The 20,591-nt window shown below is 36.6% G+C and overlaps 1 long non-coding RNA gene across 2 annotated transcripts; it reads right to left on the minus strand.

Moving 5' to 3' along the window:
* Nucleotides 1–5,637: 5,637 nt before the first annotated feature.
* Nucleotides 5,638–20,585, minus strand: LOC135329358 (uncharacterized). Of its 2 annotated transcripts, none has more exons than XR_010390776.1 (3): nt 20,097–20,585; nt 11,071–11,172; nt 5,638–8,605 (listed from the first exon to the last, which is right to left on the minus strand). It is a non-coding gene; the product is annotated as an uncharacterized LOC135329358 (long non-coding RNA). The 2 variants fall into 2 exon arrangements; XR_010390777.1 differs by having other exon boundaries at nt 5,638–8,613.
* Nucleotides 20,586–20,591: the final 6 nt, after the last annotated feature.

The raw sequence follows: 20,591 nt of genomic DNA on the forward strand, positions 1-20,591 counted from the left end.
TTTTTAAAGGATAGGTTCTTACAGATCATTTGGAGCATTCATCTGTATTATCTACCTCCATGGCCACGAAAAAAACATGATTCATAAAGAACTGGAGAAGAGGAAAACTTTATTAGCTAAAATCCAAAAAGCTCCAAAAGACCTTGATTTGTCTGGTTCTTGATAAACAAGCTTTCATGTATTTATCTGCCACTGAATACTGAGTGCATAGTTAATGTCAAAGATTGCTTAGCCATTGACCAATATGTTCTACCAAATGACAGATAGTAAAATGATGTGATTCCTTGAAAAGAAATGAGTGGTGACTTTCAGTGAACCTAAATGACTTTCAGGGAACTTTTCATATTGTAAGTATTTTTATATATTTTACAAACTAATGTTTGATATCAGTGTAAGTTTACAAGTAAACAGAAACTCAGTTATTAAGTGAACTTTCCCATTTCCTTAACCTCTTCCACATTAAAGTAGTTTTACGTAATACTTCCCATACTTCTTCCACTAACATATAAATATCAAAGCTGTTCAGTGAAAGGAACCACTGTTTTTCTTCTTGTTCTCCCTTAAACTCAGTTGTGAGTATGTCTATCTTGAGGTAATGTGTAGTCCAGGTCTATTCACATTAATAAATTGGTTTTTTTTGTAAAGTATAGACAATAATTTGAGTCTGCAAGTTGAAGCTCAAAAGATAAGAGCTCAAAGTTTTACCAAATGAGCCACACTTGTACAGAATAAATACCCTCTTGTACAGAATAAATACCCTGAAGGAAATATGGACATATTCATGGACATTCATTCCCCAGTTATTTCTACAAGTTAGTCAGCATCTTCTCCAGTTTTTCCCCTGAAACTGAGCTTTTCATTTGAGAAATACAGATATCACTTTCTTACGTAAAGCAATATTCTGAGAACACATCTTGAAAATGCTCAGATCCTCTGCTGATAAGCTCTCTAGAAAAATCTGTACCTAAGCTATTTCCTCTCATTATCAGAGTTTCATTTTATTCATAACTCAAAGCTACCTGCATGAGTAGTCTCTGATCAGCAAGTGATTTATCAGAGAATATCACATGTCAAAGAAAACTGGAAGAGTTGGGAATAGAGAATTTCTAGAAGACTCAGAAGACTAGACTGAAGTAATGCTTGGCTTGCTTTCTTCCATAAGCTCTTCAGACATTCATTTTTGATTTAAAGACAGCCAGACAACATTCCCAGCTTCTCCAAATCATCACCTTTATCTATTTAGAAATCACAGCATTGATAATCAGCCCACTGACATTGTTGACCTTTGGATCAGGTCTCACGTGTTTAGAAAATGTGTTTAAACAGATGCCAGTTATATTATAAGAACTGAATAATGACTATATCAAAAGGTAGAGTAAATTTTGCTGATACATTACAAAACATTGACCCCACATGTAATAAGACTTAAAGGGTGCTTCCGCTGTGTTCAAATCTTTCCTTTGTGTCTTGACCTTTTTTCATTAGCATATTCCTTCTAATTTTCAGTCATTTACCATGTGAGATAAAATCCACACAGAGTTCATATAAGACTTGAAACAGTTTCTGCTGCTTCTGTTTTCATTTTATTTAGGTTTATTTTTCTAAACCACATGTTACCGTATACCTTGCCAATGTAACTCCTTTGGAAATAACGTATGAATTCAAACAGTGTTTGTTTGGAGGAACTCTTTGATAGCTTTCAGCTGGTTAAACACACTTAGATAGCATCCTATTGGTTTCTCACACAGAAGTGAAAGGATAATATGCTTACCAAGTGTCAGCATTGATGCAGTATCCTTATAACATACAAATACTTGCAATCCTATATACTACTTAGCGATACTTTTCTCTCATAAGCCCTCAGCTGCCAAAGTTCATGCAGTTCATGTGTATCGTTCAATTAAAATCTCAGCTGAAATATTTGGATGCAATGCTGCCTTCTCAAGCTCTATGGAAGCCATACAGACACATCTTCCACACAGATAACAGGATGGGCCAAACAGATACCTCTAGAGCAAATTAGCTCTACTGATGTATATTTTTGCTGAAAGTACTTGCTAAAATTGTTTTCATGCATCCAGAATGAAATGTAACTTGGTAACACACCCACTGAAAATATAAAGCAAGTTCAGAAAAGGAAACTGCATACTCAGATTTATTTTTAAAGCATTAATAAACTGCCTGATTATTTTGTTTTCCAAGAGAAACAAAAAGCTAAATGTGCCATAAGCAAAATCCAATGAAATTCTTTATGCTTCTAAAATGAACTTGAGATCCTATTAGTGAAAATAATAATTCACGATCATATTTTCATAACAGTTTTCTCTCTTTACTGCTCTCAAATTACATACTAATGAATGTTAAATGCAATATGAGCAAAACTTGACCTCTTTAGTATAATAGCCTTTTCCCTCTCATCAAAAAAATAAAGTAACACTTTATGGGTGTTGTAGCAACATTTTTTTATAAATATTTCAATTAAAATGCAAAACCCTAGAAAATTAAATAATAGCTAGAGAAAGTTTTAATAACAGAAAGTATTTTGGCACATGATTTGGTGCAAATGTCAAACTTTTGGTTTTCAAATTGTCTCTGAGAATATCACTCCTTCAAAGTAATTTGTACATTGCTGACTTATGTTCAACTTGTTGGCCAACAGGACCTCCAGGTCCTTCTCTGCAGACCTGCTTTCCATCAGGTTGGTCCCCAGCCTGTACTGGTGCATAGGGTTATTCCTCCCCAGATGCAGAATTTTGCACTTCCCTTTATTGAACTTCAGGAGTTTCCCCTCTGCTCATCTCTCCAGCCTGTTGAGGTCCCTCTAAATGGCAGCACAGCCCTCTGGGGTATCAGCCACTCCTCCCAGTTTTGTATCATAACCAAATTTGCTGAGGGTGCACTCTCTCCCATTATCTAGGTCGTTGATGAAGATGTTAAACAGTATTGGACACAGTATTGACCCCTGGGGGACACAGCTAGTTACTGGCCTCCAACTAGGCTTAACGCCACTGATCCAACCCTCTGAGCTCTGCCATTCAGCCAGTTTTCAATCCACCTCACTGTCTGCTCATCTAGCCCATATTTCATCAGCTTGTCTATGAGTCTGTTATGGGAGACAGCGCTGAAAGCCTTACTGAAGTCAAAGTTGAAAATATCCACTGCTCTCACCTCATCTACCCAACCAGTCATCCCAGCATAGAAGGCTATCAGGTTGGTTTTGCATGATTTCCCCTTTGTGAATCCATGCTGTCTACTCCCCAGTCACCTTCCTGTTCTTCACGTGCCTGGAAATGGTATCCAGAATAAGTTGCCCTATAACCTTCCCAAGGATCAAGGTGAGGCTGATAGGCCTGTTGTTTCTCTGGGTCCTCCTTCTTGCCCTTTCTGAAGACTGGAGTGATATTTGCTTTTTTCCAGTCCTCAGGCACCTCTCTTGATCTCCATGACCTTTGAAAGTTATCTGAGACTGTTCACTGTATGACTATTGTAACTTGATAATTCCCCTCTTCTCAAAGCCCTGATAAGGAGCCATGATTGCCACTAACTGACATTCTTTCACAACCAGACACTGTCTACACTTACATGATTCACTGAGTTTTTCTTCTCTTTCAGTCCACTGAAGAATCATAACTAGCAATGTTGAGCTAGTCTCATAATTTGTTTCAAAAGAATGCGCTTAATGAACTCTTTCTAAAAAATTGCAAATTTTGGCTGAAGAGAAACTGACAGGATGTTTATTGGAGAAAAGCCAAAATCATAGCCATCCTAAACAAAATGGAATCCCTGAGAAAGAATCCGATCCCCAAAACCAAGAACACATTTGGATTTAGATACCTGAGGCTAGATAGATTCTATCAGTATCATAAAACTATTCTCACAGCTTCTTACAATACCTGCTATAACAAAGCAATGGATCTGAAATGTGTCAGTGGACTTCATAATGACAGTCATCCCCTAAATAATGGATTTTTTTGTCAGTGGTCTCTGGAGTGTAGACTTTCCTGGTTCCTATCTGCACAATCTCAGTCTTAAAATTTAGCTCCCCTAAAATCCTTATTTTCTACATGTTACTGCATGTTCAGACTCAGATTTGGCATATGCCAGCTTGCTCCTTGGCAGACAAACTTAATATTGGAGAAGGGACAGGAAGAAAGGATTGAGATCTGGTCTGTGCTTCAGCTCTATTGTTACAGAAGGTGTGGGCATGGCTGAGTTGAGTTTGACTTAAGTTGTCTTGGCTCTAATCCTCCAACAGTTTATCAGCTTGCTCATGACCTTCTCCCATGACCTGATGCAGATGTAATCCCAGTGTTCTACTAAAAATTTGTTAGGCATGAAACAGACTTTCATTTTGGGGGGAGTCATTATATAATTTTGTAGTTAGTACATGCAACAAGGGTCAGTAAATAAAAATATAGAAGGGATGTCCAGGGGCCTGGAGCCTGGGAGAAAAATCAAATTTCTGGATATAGTTAAGAAAGCAAAATTTTTCTTCTGACAAATCTCTGATCAGCACATAAGGCCACGGAGGGAATATGACTCAGATCTGAATGCAATAGAACAGGGAATACAACTACAAATTTAAAAAAGGAAGGATTTATATGTATACATACAAAACCTCAGCTAGCCCTGCCTGTTCCAGGAAGAGCAGACTGGATGTAATCCATGTGATGTAATCCTTGAGCACCTGTGATTCACTCACATGACTGCAAGTGAAACAGCAAGTTAGACCACAGCCTCCATGGTACATTCAAGGTGTAAAGCCACAGGGAATGAGTCCTTAACTGGACAGCGAGAAGGTTGATTTTGGAGATCCCCTTGCCACAGATGTATATGTTATGCATACTCCAGTTGCAGGCTAAGGGAAGGTCATTGCTGAAGACAGACAACTTCTATGAAATCTGGCTGACTACACAGGCATAATGCAGGTAAATTTGCAGAGGGAGTGTGGATGGAAGTTTGGTCATGGGGGGGTGAAGTACACACGAAATAAAGGCAAGTCCAAACTCCTGCTATGAAAATTCTGTAACTGCTTGAGCCTAATATGAGTCTAAACATCAGCTATCAGGGCAGTTTATGCACCACTTCAGAGGTTGCACCTCTCCAGATCTTTCAGATCTCTGAGGAACGCTGAAAACTATACATGTAGTGGAAAGGTAAAGTACAAGAGAATAGATATCATACTATAGAAAATAGACATTTAAACAACTCTCTGATGAAAACTCCTATACCAAATACTTTTGTTAATATCATTATTTGATGTGTACCTAAAAGAAAATGAATTTTCTGTAATTCTAATTAGGATAGCTTTCTTAAAAATAAATGAAAGTCCTAATAAAGTAAATCTGAGTGAGAAGAGAATTTAGAGCTAATAGAAATGGAAGTCACATTTTGCTTTATAAATAGGTGTGTAAGTTGTGTAGAAGGGCATTTATAATAAAGCTTCCATGATTTTAAAATGTACAGGCAAGCTTATTATTGTGAATTAGGTTCATCCATACCATGCTTATGGAATGTGAAAAGTTAGGTGGTGGCAAGTCTTACAGCCTGTGGGGTCAATATGGCCCCCAGACACATGCGTACGTGTCATTTATCTGCTACAGTGCTAGCCAACACTTGCTGATTTTAGAAAGTATGTGCACACAACGGTAGGCAAGACTGAACAGTGACTTTTAAATCTGAAGTTTCTTTATTCAAATGCAAATACTTTTTGCAATCTGATTCTAATTAACAATAGAGTCATTCATTCATTCTCTCTTTAACAAATGAGCAGAAATCCCCTCCCTTTAGCAATACACACATATTTGATAGTAACTAAATACTTAAGGTGATTATGTGTTATAAGATCTAATTCTGTTCTTTTTATCTCACTTATATAGGCCATGAAGCCACTATGTTGTATTACTTCTTCAGGGACACTGAAAGATGAAATTCTTCATCCACAGCTGCCCAGAAAGCCGTGAAGCCACTTTCTAAACAAAAAGAAAACTTCAGGGTTGGCCTAATACTCAGCTCATATTCTACATAAGAGAAAAGTAGCTATTGAATGTCAGCAGCGGCAGATAGCATAGCCTTTTCATGACCTGAGTTCCCTATTATATGATACTACTCATTGATTCCATTTATTCCAATTAATTAAATTTATGTAAATCTGCTGGCTACATTCTTCTTAATGCAGTTGGCCTTCTTCAACATAAGAGCCTACTGCTGGCTTATGTCCAACTTGTTTTTCACCAAGACCCCCAGATTCTCTTCAGCAAAATTGCTTCTAGCAAACCCTTGTTTAAGGGTAGAGGCAAGAAGTGCAAAAACATTTTTTTTTCCTCAGACTACAATTACTAGAGTGTTTACATACCCTAGAAGAGATTAGACATCTCTAGAAGAGATTACTTCGGAAGATCTTGAAAAGACTTACAGCTGTCAGTCATAGATTCTGCTATAATCTTTTATTTTATTTCTAGAAGATCTTCACCCAGTGTTGCACTAATGAGTTGCTGAGTTGTTCAAGTACCTATAGGCAATGTCTACAGTAGTGCAACATGATAGAAGCAGATCTGAAGAACAAAACAGTGCTGATGTTTCAGTCCACACTATGTGTTTCAGGGATTTTACTTTGTATCTCTATCTGGTCTTATAGACTGAACATCTATTAACAGCTGGCATATATTAGGTGCGCTCCTTCCAGTTTAACCAAAAGAAATTCAGCTCGTGTTCCAAGACCATTCTACAGTGTGAATTAAAGTGTGTCAGGGCACAGAAGGCACTTAGAGGCCTTAATGGCCCTGACCAGCCTTTCCTGGGGCCTCCAGCCACCTTGCCCTTAGGCCCAGGAGTCCATTTAAGATCAGCCCTGGGCCTTCAGTCCCTGTCTGAGCCATAATGGAGGAGACCCAATCTCTAGCTCAGCCACCACCATGCCTGTGTCTGGCTGCGATCCCAGCTGATCCAGATTCCAACCTGTGGACTCACTTCCTGCCTTGACCTCAGACCTTCCTTGTCACCATGGACCCATCCAGCAGTCACTGGATCTGATCCTGATCCTGGCCTGTGGATTGATTTCCTGGCTTCACCTGTGATCTGTGTTATCACCACAAACTTACTGGGCAGTCTTGACTCTTGGTTGAACCTGGCCACAATGCCATGGTCTGTCCTGCCCACCCAGGTACTCTGGGACTGGGTCCTGCCTGGCGAGCCAGCCCTGCTGGCTGTACTATTGTGCTCAGCTTCTGCCTCCCCATCCCTTAGGCAGCAGCCAGCCCGTGTTGCCCCTACACAACAAATGGGGACAATTGTGAGATTCATTTAATAAACACACTCCTCATCTAAGTCAAAATACTAATGTGGGCACACCTATAGAATCCTTCTCAGAATCATGGGGGAAAGGAAGTCTCATGATCAGGCATTGGAAGCAAATCCTGTATTGTGAAACATACTCCTAGGGAGTCATTAAGGCCTGGAAATTATGAATAAGGTATCGGAGGTTGGTACAGAAGACACCAACGATTTATGTCCCTAGCAAAGGACCTATGTCTGTGATGACACAACAACTCTTAAAACTCCATCACAGTAGGAGAAGTGGCAAGAAAAAAACCTCTGGATCCTGGTGATCTAAATAGGAATCTGGTGATACTACGTGTTTAGAGATGAAGTCCTATGATTGACAATCTTCTGCACAAGATACCAACAGTGTTGCTGCTTCAGTCACATAATATAAATCTGCAAATGTTGACAGAACCATTGTGCAATACAAACATTCCTAATACTAATAACCTGCTGCTGACAAATTGGCTCTAGAGTAAGCAGCACTGACCACCTTGGAGCAATCTGACTAATACTGGGTAGTCTGAGGCATGGTTTTATATGTGATACAGAGGTGTATTGACCAACAGGTAGATGAATGCTAGGAGAGTTCTAGCCTTCTTAGTTTTTAGCCTGCTCTTACACTCAAAAGTCCTAGAAGTCTTGAGGGAGTTAGATGCATCTCATCATATCTGCGCCTCATGCATTTGTACATTTTGCAGTGATTTTCCTCTTTTATAGGTAATCTGAAGCATGCTCCTATGGCAGTTTCTGGTTATGGAGATCAAAATTTTAATTAACAGTAGTATCAAACAATAGAAAAAAAGAGTGAGGATCCTGAGAGAAGAATAAAAGCATTTTAGAGAAATATAAAGCCCAAATGGAACCAACAGGACAAAACAGAAGATCTGAAGAGTCTAGTTAATATTAACAATAGTTTTCAGATTTGCATCTTCAAACAAGAGGTGAGAGATGAGGTGAACAAAAGCCACAAAAGCTAATGCTACAAAGTCAGTGAACTTCTGATTCTGCTTTCTGTTCAGAGAGGAATGTATTTGGAGACTGGCTGTAGCATCTGTGTAGGAGATGTCGGGGGTAAAATACACAGTAAGCAAATTTGCCCACAGATGTGTGCTGTGTGGTCTGAAGAAGACTGCTTGGATTTTGTGGTCAATCAGATTTGGTGTTTCAGAAAATGCACAATGTTCCATATACCTTCCTCTGTTTCTTGTGCAGCACTCTCCTGCTTCTTCTCTTGCTCCTTCCTCCTCCTTTTGTCTCTCTGCTCTTGAATAGAGAGGGCACTCTACAATACTCACGGGAAGAAAAAAAAAAATCTTTGGTGATGTGGCATTACTATAAGGCAGCTGACATTTCAGATAGGACATAGCAGATGGCGAGCACTGTTCTACTCGATGATGAGTGGCTCCTGCTGGTCTTAGACTGTACTAGTAGGAGAAAATGGAGAATGCAGCTCAATTCATTATGTTCTAATGTCTGCTGCAATGCTCTGCTTCAGGTGCTTTATGAATTTTATTTTCTCTGGCACACCTTTTTTAAAAACCCTTCTGCTACGACAGGATTTCTGCTTTTCAAGACTATCAAGTTGACAGATACAGATGAAAGAACAGATTCCTTCAGAGATTTGTAACAGAACAGTAGAACATAAGAGGACATATAAGCATTGGAACATGCTGTGGAACCTCTGTCCTTGAAGGTTTTCAAGATCGGACTTGAGAATGCCTTGAGCAACCTGCTCTGAATTTGGTGTTAATCCTGCTTTGAGTAAGAGGCTGGATTAGACAATCTTCTGAGGTCCCTTCCAACCTCTACTATTCTATGGTAACTGACAAAAAATTCCTAAAGCTTCTGTAAGTTAGCTTTCCACACATAGTACCACAAAGGCCAAAATTGGAGGCAATACAGGATGGTGTAATAGACAGTAATGTGACCATGAATTTGGTGTCAATAAGTCAAGTCAGGCTGAAAACAGAGCGATTTTTATCCAGAAATAGCAACTGAAAGGTGTTCTGCTCATGCTCTACCCTGCTGTTGCCCTCTTTGGAGATAGATAAAAAATTATGTGAAATGTAAGGCAGTTCTGTGTTAAGGAATAAAAATTCTAGCGGGAAAATATTGAAAGATAGTATTTTCAGATGTCAAAGAAGTTGCTCAGTAGATACATTTGTACATATATTTTCCATTTTACTGTGTATTCCATCTAATAATTAGTCATACAAATAAATTACATAAAGTGAGTATTTTTGAAAACTATAAGCATTAAATATAAATTCAAGACATTCAGCAACACGGTCTGGCTGAAGTCTACTAGTCTAGATGGTGTGAGGGCTGCGTGACTTACGTTTAGTAGTATTTTGACAAAGGTATTTGAAAGATTATATTTGTATATGACCTAGTCTTGTTGGAAGATTCATGTATTATCTATTGCATAGCTGGTTTAGTGTTCCAGGTATGGAAACTGTTGGTGTATCCTAGTTTATTAAATGAAGATGACATTATTAAGATGTCTCAAAATAAATTTCCTTACCTGCACTACACAGACTTTGAAACAAAACTGAAAATGTTTCAGAAATAAATTTCTTGCCACTACTTATGTTGTTTATGTTTATTACTCATTCAATTAAGCTGGAATTAGAGAAACCTTTTTATTGTTTTATTGCATTTTATTGTTAAATTTATAAAGTACTTCTAACATTTAGGTTAACATTAGGTTCTAACATTACGTTTCAGTGATGTGTTAGATTTTTCCTCCTAAAATGCTTCCATATTGATTGTATTTCTCTCTTTTTTTTTCTTTTTGCTAGCTAGCTTGAAAGAAGAAACATTATACATACTTACCACATTGTACACTCCTACCTCATTATAGGAAGCTGTCCATCTTGGCCAATCAATTTCCTCAACACAGCAAGAGACAACCCAGAATTTCCCTAGATATTTTTTGCTTGTTTCATCTATCAATCAAAAGCATCAGTCTAATAGTAATCTGCTACTTTTGGTCCACGAAGTAGCTAGAGAACTCTTTTTCACCACAGTTTATTAAATTATTTCATTCTTGTAAACCATTTAAAAGACAAGCAAGGAGATTTTTTTTGTACCTAAAGTACAAGACAATTTTCTTTAATATATCTACAATACAGGCTATCATATCATTTAAATATACCTTCCATGATTTGCCATCTAAAGTATGCCAGCTTAAGGTTTGTTTCACAGGCACTGGAATATATGGAAAACATGTAATTGATTTTTAAATCAATTGGATTGATTGGATTTGGCATTCTACAATGCCAGTTATCACCAAACCATACTTTGAACTTTCTGTTCTATCTGTTTGTGACAGCCATGCAAAGAAGACATGAGATGACAAAGTTTTTTCAGCTATCAAATAGAGAAAACTATCATTCAGTAGTAAACCCTGAATTCTGGTCAACAAAATGAATTATGACATTTTATGTAGTATATTTTCTTATGGATTATTAGTTTCTTAGTGGAAATATTTCTTTGTTGATCATGATGTAAAAGCAAAATGACTGATCAAAGATAATGAAACTGGTTAAGTATGTATTTCTTTCAAGTCCACAAAATACAATTTAAAAAGGTAAAACTAGTTTCCTTTTAATCTCTGCCACAATATTCTGCCATTTTGTATTAAGACTATGTAAATTTACTTTCAAGAGTAACATGATGCTGTTCCTCTAAATTCCCTCTTTTATCTGTGTTTTTCCAAAATAAATATCTTAAAAATATACTTACAGTACATAAAATAACTTTCCAAAATTGGTTATATGTCTTGAATATTAATGTTAGTTTACTGCTGTACCAAATGAAAATTTTATTTCCATAGAAGTATGCAATCTGGAAAAGAAAGTGAATATAGGCTTAATTTCTCCATGTTTAAGAAATGTACATTTGTCTAAATTATTTAAGTGTAAAACCAATTATTCTCCCCCATAAGTAGCAGCTTACCATAAATGAGAAAAAATTCAGTTTTGGTATTAGGTTTTCTCCTTTTTCACTCATGCAAATAATATGCCCTTGTGATGTTTCTTTATAATACAGTAACACATATAGAAGTAATGTTATTTTTAATGTCTATTGTATGCTAAAATGTGAATCAGGATTCAGGTCAAAATTCTCCTACGTATTTTTTCTAATATTAATCTCACTTTTACACATATAGACTCATTTCTTAATTCATATTTTTTAAAAAAGACAGCTGTTTCCACTACTTTAAATGGTTGGTAATAGTTCATGTAACTGAAAAATGCAAATCTGCCATACATGCGTAAGTTGTTTCACAAACATCTTGTAAGTAAACTCTAAGAGCTTGCTATATTTTAGGCCATACCAGGTGTTCAGTAGTTTCTCATGGGTTCTGTGACTGCCTAAAGTAATTCTATGCAGTATGTAGTTAATGAGCATGATAATGCAAAGATTATGACATAACTTTCTGGAGTTGTGAATATACTTTCAGTATGAAAGTTCCTTCACTTATTCATGGTTAATGAAAACCAACTGAAATAGTGGCCATCAAATTTTGCTACCAGAAACATCTTACTGGAAAGCCGACAGTCCACTTTTTAAATGCTTGCTTTGGTAAAAATAATTGCCAACAGCTAAAAGTACCAAAGGCAGGTTATAGGAAGAGGTTTATTTCTAATGTTATATTATCATTTTTTGAGCATGAGGCAAGCAATCTTAGTTTCTAGTGTGGCAAACACATTTTTGAATCACTTAATTTTGTCTTTGTAACTAAAATACTTTCTACGTTAATGAAAACAGTACACACATTTTTGCAGTTGCAAAAGCCTGATTTGAGGCAAAAACGGGGAAGTCAATAAAAAACTGAATGAAAATTAAACACATGATAACACTAAATCTTAATGTGAACAACAGCCAGTAGTTTCATTGAAAGCAGTAAGAGTTGGGAGCACTTACTACCTGAACATCATCTTCCTAGGTTTGTCCAATGAATGTTGTGTTTTTGTTTGTTTCAGATAAAATGAGTGAGTTAAAATTATATTCTTTAAAAAAAGGTTATTGTCTTGCAATAATTCCCCCAAGGTGAGTCTGTGTTTTTTGAATGTCAGAAGTCTTCATTGTTGATTTGTGTTTCTTTGCTATGTTGTCACACTAGCAGACACACAGTGCTTTAGCTATTTACCATATAAATACCTAGTCAAACGACCATTTTATGTTTCTAATTACATTTTTGCATAGCAGCTGGATGACTTGAGAGTGCTTCTAATTGAAAAAGAAGCTCCAATAGATGACATAATCAGGACTTGGTCTTTTGCACTATTTGCTTGATTATCACTGCTATAGTGCTATCCCAAAGAATTTGCAAGAAATATTTGCTACAGGCATGTCATGATTTTACTGTATCAAAAAATAAACACCAGGGTAAACATCAGACAGTAAAAACCATAAATATCAAACAGTATACAGGGAATAATTATCATTTCAAGTGTTCATTCCATGTCTTTTCTTTCCTTCCATAGAAGAAATGCTACTACACAGCTTACATAAGTTCTTGACTAAACCACTTCAACTAAGAGCATTAAAGCCTCCTTAATTAATAAACTATAAATTAATTTATCTAGGACTGAAAGAAAAATGTAATTGCTCATTGCTACATTTTAGCTGTTTTCATTTTTAAATAAATTATTCTGAACTCTAATATGAACAAAACCCATTTGTAGCTATTTTGCAAATGGTCAGTCAGTACAAATGATTGCTTCTAATGCCAGAGATATACCTTTCTCCTTCAACTTTACTGGGAAGAGATGGAAAAAATATCTTTATTCAGGAAACACGTGGAGCATAAATCTGTGTTCCTCCTAGTACTGTAATTTCAGACTCAGTCTTTGGGCTATAACTAGATGAGAATAGACAAAAACAGGTAGAGTGGAATTCCTTCAGGGCTCCCATTTGATGCAATTCTTTGACATTGTTGAATTACTGCTGAAGAAAGAAATGGTCAGTCCCCCTCTGACTAACGGTGGAAACAATACCATTCCCTGTGTGGTAGCACTCCTGACAAAGGTGGGTATAGCCACCATTTCTGACAAAGTCCTGGACTTAGTAAAGGACACGCACTTTTTCAAAGACAACTAATTGAGGAATTTTTGTTCCAGAACATTTCTGACTGTTTTCCTGCATTTGTCTCAAACATAACTAAGTTATAATCAGTTGTAACTTCAGTGTGAAGAGGCTGGTCTGAACATTGCAAGGTGAGATAAGTGAGCAGCTTCCAAGGAATAAACTGTGGGGTTCATCTGCAATACAAATAGGTCTTACTGCAGGCTATTTTCAAAAGTGGATATTAAATTACTCATAAAGAAATGATATGCTGATATGCTGACCAATCTGATGCAGTAAATCTTGCACTATAGGACATGTAATTCCATGTAGCAATTTATCAGAATATCAGTACTTGGCCTTCTTCAGCGCTCAGATGATGACCTTGTTTGCAGAATTCTGTCTTTGCTCACTTGCAAACTTTTGACTTAGCCCCTGAGTCAGTAACTGGGGTGGTTATTCACTTAAGATCTCTGGCAAATTCTGGCCCTAGATTTTAGTTTTTTGACCATCCACCTGAGATTTGTGAAATTGTATCAAATAATATTTTGCAAACTGTTTATAAAAGCAAACTATTCTGTATAGTTCTGTTCTGATATACTTCAGATCTGTTAATCAGGGACTCTTTAAGACTTGACAACCCTCCCCCTTCCAGAATGGAGAGAGAAACTTGTTTTGTGCAACAGAACTTCCACTATGTTGTAAGAAATGTTTGGACCAACATGGTGGCTTGTTTGAACTGATCGTTTCTTTATTTAATGCTGTGTTGAGAAAATTGCCATACTTGTTATTTTGCTTTAAACTTCAGATTTTAACAAATGAATAAGCTTTCTTCTTGTCCTCCATACAGCATGGAGAAAGATTTAGAGTTACTTGGCCCAAACCCAAGACTATGTCCTATCAGTAGCTCATCTTTCTGTGACAAATTCTTTCTGTTGGGTCACACTCTTTTGAAGCACAGTAGTAAACCCTCGAATGTTTGCAAGCACTCCTACTTTCACCTCCCCGCCCCTGCATCTTCTTGTAACTCCTGGCAGGGGGCACTGAAAAAAGTCTAAGACCAAAACTGACTGTACGTTACATACATGATAATACACATCACTTAAGAAGATGCTTGATATTTTAAAGTAATGCCTGCGTTATGTGATATGAACCATTATTAAGACTATTATTAGGAATATATTATTAAGAAAATAATTCATATTTTTTCAGTCCTAAGGCCAGAGCTTAAACTTATGGTAAAACTGCAAGAAAAACTAATTTTCCCAGGCCCATCATACTAGACATTTGCTTACAGTGCCAGCCCCAGATTTCCAGAGCTTAGAGAACTGTGTCAGTTTCTGCTTGAGGGAAGTTCAGGACTGACTGTTTAAAGTTGTAAATTTATTGCTTGACAAAACTGCACATAGACAGTTTACACATTGACTTCCTAGATTGCTGAATATCTGTGTCAAATCATTGTGATTAATGCAGCAAATTTATTACCATAAATTTTCTCAGGTATTTACCAAAATGTAAATAAATAATCCAAAATTTCATGATAAAGCCCTACCTTTCAAATACTGGTACTATGGATAGATGTACTAAAAGTAAATGGAGCAGCACAGTTTAACTGTACTCTCATTCCCTGAGGTACATTTCACAAAACAATGTTGATGGAATAAATACAGTAGTGCTGGAAAGCCTGTTCTTTTTGTAAGGTTACTAAACATTAAAACAAATACATAAAAAACAACCAGACTACAAAATCTTAAGTAGAAGATCAAAAGCCTTGGGAAAAATTTTGCCCCAGTCAATTTACTTTTGAAAATCTCTACTTCTGTGAGATTGGGATTTTACTCTTAACTTCATGTATTTTGGCAACATCTTGGAAAGGGTACTGATTACGTTAGAAATAAAATTCTGTTTCAGTATGATCATAGAACTCTGGAATACTGATGTTCTAAGTGAAAAACAGAATTGTTTTCAAATAGCAATAATTTCATTTTCATTTTTTTTTGTTTTGGGTAAAGTTCTGTGTTCTTGGACTTAGTTGGGAGAGAATTTATAGACCTTTTTTGTCCACAATGTCAAATCTCCCAAAACCAGGTGTACACTAGCTGCCATCTGAAAAATAGAGCTCTAGTTCTTGCTGATGAGATTTGGCTGACTTAAATTGCTGCAAGTATGCTTGTAATAGCTTTAAACAGGACTACTTGGACTTTTCCCTCACAGCTAACCAAACTCCCAGAACTTGTGCAGTTTTCCATGATTAACTGGGTGATTTCTTTGTACAATATTGTTTTCTCTAGAATTTCTATGAACTCAAGTATTTATTTATTTTAACATTAAAAAAGGGAAACTAAAATACTGTAGGAAAATACCACTTGAACTAAGAGCACTGTTCATAAATCACTCTTGAAGATGCATGCAAAAACTGATTTAAAAAACTTGCTCTTCTGAATCAAAAATCGGTCTTAAAATTTTTTAAATGATTTCACAAAGAAGCCTCCAGTGTAGCATTGCTGCTTACATATCTATTTAAATACATAAAAGCTGTAACAATCAGAGGAGGTTAGTAAAGGGATGTTATTAATTCATTGCATGCAAAGGATTGCCTGACTCTTGAGATGGCAGGTACAGTACAACACTTTAACAGAATGCCTACTCGATGAACTTCAATAAAACTTTACATTTCTCCCTATAACTGCCTAAAGAGTTTACTAATATACAGACACTACAAATGGGAAAAAGTAACTTTGTAACTTGTTCTCCAGGTTTTACAGCTGTCATCCAAAAGGAGAAATGTATCAGAACAGGCTGGAATAAATGGTACTCTATTGCAGACTTTTGGGGTAATTTTTAAATGTCCACTTTTTATCAAATTGTTTTGAAAGGAAATTGTAACAACTTCTATACCACTATTTTTCCTATAAAAACAGAAGAGGTAAACAAGTTTTGCGTACTTTGACTACGTTTTTTTTTTCTGGGTAGAAAAGGATGGCAGAATTTTTCTGCTAAGCAGGAGGATTGTGATCTAGCAACTTATATGCTGTTTGCTTTATTGCCAGTTGTGGTAATATGGGTGAGGACGGAACTAAGTGATGACCAGAGTCCTGGGTTCAGGATGACCTGGATATGAGAAAAATTAGAGTTTTGAGTTGATGAAACAGATGAAATTTCTCTACAAGGGATGGCTAGTTTCAGGGTTGATACAGTATTTTCTTCTGCCCATTCAAATTGTCACTGTTTGCCTCTCACTCCTGATACTGACCACAAGAGTAAGAGGTTATGTTTGCTGAATTCTGTCAAATTCCAAACTGAACTGGGCCCATTCTTTCCTGCTGATCAACAAACAACAGATGATAAAAACTTTAGCTGCTATCACCCTTGACTGTATTTGAAAATATTGAATGCTATAGTATTATATAGTACAAAATAGTGGCAATGTTTTATATAAAAGAAGCTTACTGTCCCACCCATCGTCTCAACCTGCTTCAAAACAAGAAACGTGAATACTTCATTCTCTTGCCATAGTAACCTCACTAGCTTCCCTCAGTAAGGAAGTCAGGTCTTCAGGTTAGTGATGGCATTTAATAGTGTTGAATTAATTCATATCTACATTATAATAATTAATACTTGTTCAACACAGTTTTTCTTATTTTTCTAAAAAGAAGATTTAAAATAGCATTCAGTCCAGTAATATTACAAACACTGTTTGATTTGGAAGACCCACAAATATGACTGGCTTCATACCAAACAAACTGTTACACTGAATGGTAATATTACCCACATATTCATAACCACCTAACATTACCATGTATGGCTGAATCAGTTCAAAAAAAGAACTTTCAGAGCAGACATGAATCTCTATAAACTTCGCTCTCTAAGAGACATAACAATAACAATCAGCCCTAATTAAGGAGTTTCTGGTCTTAAAGATTGGTTATAAATATTTTGGGTGTAATTATACTGGACTTCCTGTTTTTTAGTAATCTAAGTATTATAAAAAGTATTCTTTCATACTTCATAAAACTCTAGAGAGAAACATGTGGTTTGAAGACGTAGTACAGACATCAAACAACCTACTTACCTTTTGCTATAAAATGTTCAATCTTAATTCAAAATATAAGCCTCCTATATAGCTCCTATCTCCTGAAACGTTTTCAAAATCATAATCAGCATATAGCTTGGAGTGTGTTTCCTCCTCTTTACATGCTAAATTTAGTTTTATTATATTGTCCATCTCAGGCTATAATGAATGAGTCTGATGGAGAGGCGAATGGATTTTCTTCTCTTTCTTGTTTCTTAGTTCTCCAGTTTCCCAGAATTTGGTGACTGTCAAGAATGGGCACTACTTTAGCAGAATGCCTGCCAACAACTTATGATGCTGGTATGCCCAGATCAGGCTATTCTGTTAACTGTAGCGACAGAAAGTTAAGCGAATTATCGTTCTGTTTTGTATTTCCTTGGAGTGCATTGTAATTGGAAATGCTCTTAAAATCTCAGAGGCATTATCCTGGAAAATTATCCAGGCAGACTTTCAAAATTAATTGACTAGTACCTCAGGACCAGTCAGCTGAAGTAAAAGTTGAAATAGATTGACTATTTCGAGCGCTACATTGTGGCAAGTCAGCAGGGAAGATGAATATCAAAACAATACCACATCAGACCCTAAGGAAACCATAAAATACAAAAATTCAGAAAATTATAGACTTCAAGGACTTTTCCCACTTGAGTTAATTTGTGGAAACTAAACAACAACTAGAGACAGAGGGTTGTGTTATAAAAATCTAAATTGGGCAGAGTTGATGTTGAAACTGAACTTTCGGACAAGCCAAGCATTATCATCTATGAAAAAATCTGGTATTTGATTGTTTTGGAACAGTTTTAGTATACTAGGGACACTTTCCTCTGCTGTGATGTTGACAGATGAATTAAAGCTAGAAGACACTTTTGTATACTATTTCAAGAATTTCTGAGCACTTTATATTAGAGAAACATAAATAAGTTTGTGAAGTTGTTTTCTAGATTCATATTGGTTTCCTATACATGAATACAGAAGTTGCATACCCAATTTTTATATAGAGTAAAACAGTCTTAGAATATTGGCGACTAGATTGTAGGTTTTCAAGAAACTCTGTAAGACACTGTGATCTTACTGTGTTATCTACTAAAAGAAATCACAGCATCATTTTATCAGTCTTCTTCAGTTACTAAGAAAATGGCATTACTGGTATCATTCTCCTGGCACAGAAAAAATGGAGTAACTACATGTCATCTTCCCTTGCTGTATTTTATCTGTTATTAAAATATTATCAAAAAATGTTGAGATACAACCCTAATGTAATCACTTCAGTCCTATTAATAATGGAAAATCAAAACAGAAGTGATTTAATTTTTTTCTCCTCTACCTAGTTCTGACACAGAAAAAAAAAGTAAGAGACATCTGCTAATATTCACTATTTTGTAAATTCAGGAAAGATATAAATTTTAGAATTATAATAAGCAATGCATTTACTTTTACTAATTTTCAAAATGGAGAAAATGAGCTAATTAGACAAGTCTGCATTTTGAAGGAACATTTCCCCTTACATAAGATGAAAAGTATAAAGTTAAGTATATTATGTACTCATTTTCACAACCCAAAAGATACAGCTGTACTTCAAAAACACGCTGAAAATGTAACTACCTAATTTAGTTTGGTAAAGCTACTTTTTTGGGATTTTTGCCCAGAATATGCTTATTTCTTCTGTAAAAACAATATGGCAAACTCTTTAAAAAAAAAATGTTTCCAGAGAGGTAAAACAGAGCAAGTCATTTGTAAACATAGTATACTTATGGATTTCTCCTATTAATCAGTAATAGAATTTTGCATTAATCTGTACAAAGAATACTACTTTGATAGTCAAAAAAGTGAAATCTTCAGTTTACTGACAGAACAGGAACAGGCCGTCCTGGGAGTGTGTTTGAACACTGTTCTGGAAAGGATCTCCTGAAGTCCTGAGAATCTGAATTTGCACTTCTAGTACTGTAGAAATCAATGAGATAACTACTGACTAAAACTTTATAAAACTTTTTGAATGTCCATACATTAATAGAGAACATTCAAAAAGTTCTCTTAAGAATTTTTTCTCTCTTGCACATCCAAGAAGAAACTCTGCCATCTGACTGACCTATGTAATGGTCTTGAGCTGTGATAATACTGCAGTGGTTGATTAATGCAGAAAACAAGAATTGTCAGAACCGCAATTTTTGTCAGCTAAGGACAAATGTTTCAAAACTGTCCACCAATCTTCCAATTTTTAAAGTGATTAAGGCACACTTATTAAAGTCTTTTTTTTCAAGTTTTATTTACCATGGCATAACTTGTAAAAAGACTGTTAAAAGTGCATATATTTCCAAAAAATTTCAGTTTCTATCACCACCCTTAGGAATACTGCTGCCAGGTACAATGGGACATACAGCCTAAAATATCTTTTCTGCTTTCCATCGCAGAGTCCAGCACATGAAAATTACTACAGCACCATAATGCTAAATCTTTTAGCTCTTATCTGGCTTTTAATGAACTGCTCATTAAAAAAAGTATTATTAGAGAGTGAAACTGTTTTAACCATAGAAGAGGTCCAGTAGTGAAAACAGCCAGCTGTTTTCCCCATTTATACTACTGTGGCATGACTTGGATGCTGGGAACATATGCCTTAGTTTTTTCCACTTACTTCTTTACATGGGGTCATTTCGACATCTTATGGCAAAGGCGGAGAGGCCTGCTTAAATGGCTGGATTGAGTGGGGTGGTTTGATCTCCACTGTCCACTCAGTTCTTGATTCATTCTCTGTCATGATCTGCAAGGGTGGTAGCTGACAGCAAACATATCACTAGCGACTGCAGACAACGCTTGAGGCAGCGAGCCTCAGCCCACCACGCAGGCAGGGCGAGCAAGTAGTTTTCGGCGGCAGAGCTAGGAGGCAACCGATGCTCCAGCCCGGGACAGAGGCTGCCCTATGGCCAGCACCGGTTACCTCCAGGAACGGGGATCTCCCGTGGAGTCGGGTTCCCCCTAGCTAACCCAGTAAGGAGAGCAAACCCGCCGCCCCCCGCGTCCGCCCAGATGAGGCCCCATCCTGTCTGGCACTGCCCAGGACGACAGTTACCACGGCGCCCCGCGCGCACACACACCTCCCCCGACCTCGCGCAGGAACAACCCCACCCAC

Source organism: Dromaius novaehollandiae, chromosome 1 (assembly GCF_036370855.1).
Source record: "Dromaius novaehollandiae isolate bDroNov1 chromosome 1, bDroNov1.hap1, whole genome shotgun sequence".
Lineage (NCBI taxonomy): Eukaryota > Metazoa > Chordata > Aves > Casuariiformes > Dromaiidae > Dromaius > Dromaius novaehollandiae.